The sequence below is a fragment of the Propithecus coquereli genome, unplaced genomic scaffold (assembly GCF_000956105.1).
Source record: "Propithecus coquereli isolate 6110/MARCELLA unplaced genomic scaffold, Pcoq_1.0 Scaffold434, whole genome shotgun sequence".
Lineage (NCBI taxonomy): Eukaryota > Metazoa > Chordata > Mammalia > Primates > Indriidae > Propithecus > Propithecus coquereli.
In genome coordinates this window covers 1,126,170-1,134,704 of record NW_012150108.1, presented here as the reverse complement: position 1 = coordinate 1,134,704, position 8,535 = coordinate 1,126,170, and positions in this window count along the sequence as shown.

Genomic DNA, 8,535 nt, shown 5'->3' with positions numbered 1-8,535 from the left:
TGAAACTGAAGATCATGCTGAGAAGAACTGACCTTTTACCAATACTGAGTCTTTTGATACATAAACATGGATTATTTCTCCACTGATGGAGATCTCCTTCGATTTCTTTTGTCAGATCTTTGTAATTTCCACATACAGACTCAGGCAACCCAAAATAAGAGAGGCGAAGATCTCAATCAATGGAGTTTTATTAAGGCAGAGTTTGAGGACGTGCCCAGGAAAAACACAAACCAAAGACTGGGACTGTTCTTCCAAAGGATGATTTAGAGGCTTCAGCATGTAAAGGGGACAGGGCATACAGAAAGAGAAAGCAAGAACGTGGTGGGCAGGGAGGAAAAATGATCGTATTCTTGTGAGGCCCAATAAATCTACATTTACATAATGTAAGGCTGATGTTGGAAGAGAAAAAGGGAGAGGAGGAAGAATCCAATTGTTCATTGCTGGTATATAGAAATTTATTTTTCTATATTGATCTTGTGTTATGCTACCTACCTATACTTGCTTTTTCATTCCAGAAGGATTTTGGTTTTTTTCTAGATTCTTCAGTGCTTTCTACCTAGACAATCATGATGGATGTGAATAAATACAGTGCTATTTCTATCCTTCAAATTTGCATGCCATTTGTTTCTTTCTCTTGTCTTATTACACTAGCTAGGACTTCTAGCGTGATGTTATCCAGGCATGTTGAGAGAGTACATCTTCGTCTTATTTACAGTCTTAGGAGAAAAGTGTCAGTCTCTCACTATTAAGTATGGTGTTAGCTGTGGGTATTTCATATACACCCTTTATTAGGTCAAGTAAGTTTTCTTCTATTCTCATTTTGCTGGAAGTTTTTATCATAAATGAGTGTTGAATTTTGTTGTGTGCTTTTCCGCATCAATTGATATAATTATATATTTGTCTTATTTAGTCTGTTAATATAATCCATTTCATTGATTAATTTATGGATTTGAACCAGCCCTCTATTGGTGGACCGAGTGCCACTTGATTATGATGTGTTACATTTTTGAGATATTGCTTATTAAATTTTCTAATATTTTGTTAAGAATTTTTGTAGCCATGTTCTTGGGAGACATTGGTCTGTAGTTTTATTGTGATTTTTTGTTCCAGTTTTAGTTGTAGGGTAATGCTGGCCCCAAAGAGTAGGTAAGGAATGTTCACTCTACTACTACTTTCTCTAAGAAATTGTGAAGAATTGATATTATTCACTGGTGCTTATTTTCTAGGACTGGTGCTTTTTTTCTTTCTTTTTCTTTTGGAGGATTTTTAATTATTAATATCAACCCAATTTCTTTGCTAAGTTAGGGCTATTCGGGCTATCTATTTCTCTTTGCATGAAATTTGGAAGTTTGTGTCTTTCAGTAAATTGTCCATTTCATAGAAGTTATCAAATTTGTGGATAAAGTTCTCTTATTACCCATTTGATGTCCAAGGTATCTAGTGATAACCTCTCTTTAATTTCTGATATTGGTAATTTGATGCTCTCTATTTTCTGGTTACCAGTTTTCTTGATCTTCTCAAAGAATTGGCTTTTTAAATTTGTTGATTGTTTTCATCTTTTCAATTTCATTGATATTTGCTCCAGTTTTTATTATTTTCTTTCTTTTGCTTCTTTGGGTATAATTTGCCCTTTCTTCTCAATCGTTTTCCAAACTGGAGTCTTAGATTGTTGATTTTATATATTTCTTCTTTTCAAATATATGCATTTAATGCTATAAATTTTCCTCTCAGAACCACTTTTCTGCATCCCCCAAATTTTTAAAAGTTACATTTTAATTTTTATTTGGTCCAAGAATTCTTTTTAATTTTTGAGACTACTTATTTCATCCATAATTTATTTAGAAGTATATGATTTAATTTCCAAATATTTGGGAATTTTCCCACTGGTTTGAGTGTTATATTTAAAGTGAGTTTCCTATACATAACTATAATTGGTTTCTTTTTTTTTTTTTAACATTTTTTAGTTCACTCTGATAATCCATCTTTCAATTTAGCATATTTAGATGATTCATGTGGGAAGTGATTATTTATGTAGTTGGTTTAACACCTACCTTATGTATAACTTTTTTATTCTTTACACTTGTCCTTTCTTTTGTTCCTAATTTTCTGCCTTCTCTGCTTTTAATTGCACATTGTACATGATTCCATTTTAAATCCTCTATTAGTATATCACTAATACTTCGTTTCAACGTTTTTTGCGATTACTTGGAGTTTACAATTCACAGTTTTACTAATCGCGGTCCACGTTCATTTACCACTTTACATGCAGTGCAGGTGACTCACGACAGGACGTTCCCCTTTCCTTGCTGCCCTCTCTAGAGGTGCCAGGCGCCACGCAACCTTCAGTGCACGTGCGGGACCCTGGGAGCGCGCACGGCAGTTTTGGCCAAGGCCATCATCACAGAAGGTGACACTGAGGCTCAGAGGCATTCAGCTCTTTTCACAGGTCAGATAATTAGCAAAGCCCGAGACCTCCCCAACTCCAGAGCACCGAGGGGCCAGAGGGAGCCCGCACGTGCTCAGCCCAGCAGGGCTCCTGGCCGCGGCTCGGCGAACGAGGCAGTCCCTGTCCTGGCGAAGGAACTGGGACACGGCGGGTTGCAAGAGGAAGGGTGTGGCCCGATGGAGGGTTGACAAGCAGACAGGGGCTAATTTTTATATTTTTTAAGGTTTGTTAAACTCAGATTGACAAATGTGTCTGTCCTACTTTCTGTGCCTTTGCTATCCACAGTCAGCATCACGCTGGCTCTCAGTCCTCACGCCCTGTGACTTCTGTTGCCACATGACAGACGAAGAGACTAAGGCTCAGGGAGGCCTACGTCTTGCCAAAGGCCGCAAGCTACTCGGAAAAGCTGAGACCGGAACCTGACCTGCCTGCCTCTAAAGCCCTGCTCCCGTGGCCCCCTCATTTGCAGGCCTGGAATCACGGCTACCACGTCCTTCCTTTAAGGGATGAGCAGACGGCCCCAGCTGGGGCTCCTGCAGGGCCTGGAGCCTTCTGAGCCCCCATCTGGGCCTGCAGGCCCAAGGCCGCAGCAGCAGGCTCACAGATCCGAGTAGTGGGTCCCATTCTGAGGCCTAATGAGGACCAGAAGCCTGAAGAATTCCTGTGCCAGAAACATCAGATGGAAGCAGGTACAGTTGGCCCAAACGCCAGCCAAGGGACAGTTTATTAGACCACCCATGAGGCAGAGATCCAAGCCTGGCCAGAGAGGCCCTTTGGAGACTGCACCTGGCACCGTGGCCCAGCCCAGGGCTCTCCAGGGACACCTGAGAGACGCAGCAGCCTGCTCCCCTCGGGCCGGGCCTGGCTGTGAGTGTGCGTGGTGGCATCACACCGTGGGTGGGAGGCAGCCCCTAATGGATCCTTGGAGGGCCTGCCTGCCTGGTGGCCTAGACTGACTGTCCCCAGCGATCCCTCCTGAAACCAGGGCCAGACTGCCTCCCACAGGCGAGGGCTGCTTCCCATGCCAGGGCTGGCAGGGGGCAGTGGGAGCCACGACCAGTGAGTGATGACACCTCGGCTGGGGCGTCCTCACACACCCCCTCGCGGACCCCTGCTGGTGTGTGGTCCCAGGCCCCGAGCTGTGTGTGTCCCCAGTTGTCGGCCCGGGGGGTGTGCAGCACTCGGGCCTGGCAGCCAGGTCGTGCCTGCGCATCCACCCAGTACCTGGTCCAGGAAGCTTCGGGGGAAGGAGTCCAGAGTGTTCAAATCCATGTTGTTTTCCTGTAAAAAAGCTGCCTCGAGGGAGGAGGCTGCAGGGGTCCCAGACAGCGCCCAGCACCCACCTCACCTCCAGGGCGACAGCCTGTCCCAGAGTGGGAGGAATCGCACCCGGCACTCACCGAACCATTCTGTGCCCCCAGCTGTGCCCAGTGACGCCCCAGCCCCCATGCATAGCACCGTGGCTCACCCTCTTCCACGGACGGAGAAGACGTGAGGCAAGAGTACGCCAAGGGGCTGCAGAGCTGGGGCCGGGTCTCTAGGAGGCCCACCCTGCCCTGGCCTTGCGCACACTGACCCCTGACAGCCCGCCCCCCAGAGCCCACCCTCCCGGAGACCCCACCAACCCAAGGGGCGTGTGTGTGTGTGTGTGTGTGTGTGTGTGTGTGTGAGAGAGAGAGAGAGATGCACTGGGGCTGGGAAGAGCTGACTAGCTGACTAAGGCACGAAGACAACTGCTACTCAGGAATAAAATTAGAATTTCCCAACTGAAGAAACGTGTCCCGCAAGCGTGTGTACTTTCAGTTCACCATATCCCTGCACTTTTTCTTCTGCTCCGTCTACAGAAAAGAAACTGCAACTTGGAGAGTAGAAAAGGCGAAGTGTCTTTTTGTGTCGTCGGGAGGAGCAGCCTGGCCAAGCGCTGGACACGCCAGGTGACGGGAAACAAGCCCTGCGGGGTGCGGACGCGGGCCGCCCTGGGTGGCAGACGCCTTCCGGAGGGGGGCGGCCCGACACAGACACCCTCAGGGTTCCACCAAAGGGAAACCGAAAGTGCGAAGCAGTAATTCCTGGATGTCGTAAGATGCTGTTCTTTTTAAATGTAAACATAAGAAGTGAAAAACCTTGTCTAAAAACAGCTGACGCATGTGCCCCATCTCAATGCCCCGTCCCTCCCCAACGTGAGAAGGGAATAACCCTGCAAAAGACAGAAGGGTCGGAATGTTACGGGGCATCCAAAGCCGCACAGCCGGCAGGCAACTCCTGGTACGTGCTCGAGAGGCACCATCTTCTGGTTTTTAAATTACATGAAAATATTTGATTCTCTTCCCCAAGAGATCGGCAAATGACTGGAGCGCAGAAACTTCTCGAGTGGCTGCCGCAGGGTGGGCCGTTTAGGAGAGGTTCTGTTCATGCTTGATGATGACCTAAGTCCGTGACAATTTCGCAAAGAACCGTGGACTGCGTGGGGCAGGGTCCTGGGGGTGCAGGGGTGACAGGCAGGGTCCTGTCCCGGAGCCCACAGGACTCCGGGGGTGTCCTAGAGATGCCGCTCTCAGGGAAGGCTCTCTGCAGGGTGCTCTTGCGTGGCTTCTTACTCATAGTTCTCCTCCAGCACTTACCAAAACATCTTATAAAAGGTTGATCAAATCTAAAACTGGTGTGTAAATATCAGTGGCTAAAAATTTTGGGTTTTGGGGGAACATCGTGAGGATGCCAGAAAAACAGTTTAAGGTTCTCTCTTTCTCTCCGCAGAATGTCGTTTTTATCTAGAAATCTGTTACCTGTGGCCATGTATAAGCATTCTTCTACAGATTCCCTGTTAATGAGGAGACTGTCCTCTTGGCTATGCTATTCCCAGCCCTAAGGCAGAATACAAATGGTTGGGCCGCACGGTCTGCTGGGACGGTGCCGGGGACGGTGCCGGGGCTGGTGGCTCCTGCTGGCTTCCGTGATGAACAGGGCGCAGGAGGACCCTGCCCAGGAGTCCAGGTTTCCAGAGGGAGAGACGGACAGTCGACAAGTGAGCAAACGGATCGTTTCACATCCTGCGGAGTGACGTGAATACAAGGAAGCTTGCCGTGGTAGGGAACAGCAGGTCCGCAGTGAGGGAAGGCCTCTCTGAGGGGACATGCTTGAGAAGAGCCACCCTCCGCGGCCGCCTGGAAGGCCCCCAGCACGGAGTGGAGTTGGCAGCTGATGGGGACCAGAGACCAGACGGCACCTGGGAGAGAGGCCGAATGTGCAAAGCACCTGGGCTCAAATCCTGAGAGCTGGCACGTGGCAGCCCCCTTGCTGGCCCCAGGATTCAGTTAGTCCCAGCGTGCCTCAAAGCCTGCTGCCAAGGGGAGCGAGGCTCCACGCTCCTGCCTCTGACAACCTGCGCCCTTTTGCCGTCGGCTCGAACGTCCCCATTCCTCGTCCCCACCGGAAACACCCGGTTAGGTGGCATCAGCATCAAGGAGCCACTCTGTCCTGCTCTGGGCATCGCGGAAGGCCCTGGAGAGAGGAGGACAGGCACCCTGTGGGGACACAGGTCTCCTTGGGCCTTCTCCCTGTGAAAACCTACATAAACAGACACGTGGCACTGCAAGCTCTCCTGGGATCCTCGAGTCTTGACTCAAGAAAGAAGGTCGAGAAATGAGGTGTGAGCCTAGACCCCAGCACAAGCCCACCCTAATTATGCCCCACACCCGCCCCCACCCATGGCCAAGGCAGGGCGGCTTCCCCCGCAGCTCTGCATGTGGTCCCTCGTGCCCAGGCATCATAGACACCACGTGACCCGACCGGCCGCACCGCGAGAGCCGTCCGCACCCTACCCCCAGAGCCGCGCTGGCTGCCCTGAACTCCCGTCCCCACCTCCAGCTCTGGGAAGCAGCTGGGTCTCTGCGAGGTGGGCAGGGCCACCTGGGGGCAGGGGGCTCTCAGACAAAGTCAAGAGGACATACGAATGGGATGCAGAAGAGGAGGGATGTTATGAGGACACGGACAGGGGAAGGGTAGACTGAGTACCAGCGGGGGAAGCCTGCGTCCGTCGGCACTTCCGGGCAGTGGAGATTGTGCCGGGCCCTGCCACCGGGCATTGTCTACGCAGCCCCGTGCACGGAGGAGAAAACTGGCACGGGAAGCTTGAACGCCACCCAGGATGGCCATCTGGTGAGGGCTGAGCCGTGGCTGCCCCACAGGGCCCTTGGCCACCAAGTCACACTCCTGCCCTCCGCAATCAGCACCCCTGGCGAGGAGGACCCCAGGGGCCTGTGGTGACCTCAGCGAGGCCTTCCCGGTGGAGTTGCCCTGTTACCGCTTCCCCGGGAAGCCCGGCGTGACCTCACTCCCGTCAGCGCCGTGAGCCCACCACGAGGACAACAGTAGGGGGTCCGCGGCTTCTCCCCGTGTCACCCGCAAACTGCGGAAGGAGAGCTTGGATCTGAAATCGGGCTCTGTAGCGTCCACGACGTCCTCTGTGCGTTACGGCGTCTGGCCTGAAGAGGGAATAACAGACTTCCTCCTGTGGGCTGTCGCTGGACAAAAGCCACGTTTGTCCCTGGGCTTTTGGCCAGAGTAATAACCATTTTTTAAGATGAACCTTGATGGAGGGGAGCCACGTGGGCCGCCGAGGCAGTGGTGGGCCCTGAGGAGGTCCTGCCCAGACCGATCCGTCAGCACCGAGGCCTGGCGAGCCCACGGCGCGGCTGCACGGGCTGCGTGGAGCCGCCTCGCCTGTTTTCTCAACGAGCAGTGCGGTCCCAGCCATGCGTCTCAGGTAAACGCTCGGGTCAGATGTCTTATTTGTCTTTATTGTCAAAATAGGAAAAGACAGCTGTCCGGGGAGCACCGACGCAGGGGCCTGTGCTCCAGCCCTGCGGCGGCCGCCCGTTTAGTCACGCCCTTGATCGCCTGCAGGAGCAGAGGACGCCGGGGGCCAAATGGGCTCCCAAAGCAGAGGCGTTCTCGCTCCCGCATGCAGGATGTGTGCTGAGGGTCGTCGCGGGGCGTGTGCAGGGTTGGGGTGCGGCAGGACATTTCCCGGCTGGGGGAGGTCCACCTCTCACTCCACCTCTCACTCGGCTCCTGGCCAGGAGGCCGAGGCCAGAGGCCAGGTCTGCAGAGCAGAGGCAAAGAACACCTGAGGATGGAATGGAGTTCCGGGTGCCAGGGTGGGGGCGCAGTGGAGGGAGGCGAGACGGCACAGGGGCTGGGGGCGGCCCTCAGGGACGGGCTGTCACGAGCCCTTGCGGACGTCCCCGCTGTGGAGCAGGCTGGGCTGCTCCGCCCCACCAGGAAGCTGCGGGGGAGGCGGTGGGGGAGGGCCTCCTCCCGGCCGCCTCCTCCCGATCAGTGCCAGGCTGCCCCTCAGCCCGAATGCCCTTCCCATCTGTGTTGGACACAGCCCTGGCATCTCGCCCTCTTGAGGCCTCCAAAGCAAGCTCCCGGCCCTCCCCTGGCCCCAGCCCTGCGCTTCCCCTCGGGTGCCCAGAGCACCTTGATCTTCGCACGTATGTGCTGTATCCCGCTGTCTCTCTGCAGGGCTTCTGTCCACCCCGCTGGTGGCCCGTTGTGGGGCCATCAACTCACACTAGCCTGCACATTGGGCCCGTGGAAAGCAGGTGCTCCGTCATGCTTGTGGGTGAATGAATGAATGAGGAAGGAGCCGCCGCCGGAGAGCTGGCCCAGCAGCTCAGAGGGAGGGAGGGCGGCCTCCGAACGCCCCCACATCTCCAGAGAAAACAAAGACTTCCGGGCCCGGGTGTAAACTCCTTTCACTGGCTTAATAAATGCCCGGGTCATGAGAGCAGGCTCGATGTCTCCAACGCAAAGTGTGGAGAGCACAGTGGGGCAACACCGTGGTGAGCCCCCAGCATGCCCTTCGGTCTGGTCTGCAAACGTGAGCAGTGCTCTAACTAAGGAGCTCTCCTCGTCCCCCTAGTTACCCCCAGTTAGGTTACCCTAACCCTAACCCTAGCCCTAACCCTAGTTTTATGTTAGTTTTGCGACATAAATCTTTCTGCAGTAACACTCACTGCAGTAACACTCACCGCAGCTCCCAGACGTGGGGTGGAAAGTGGCTGGAGGGTCGATTGTTAGGAAGG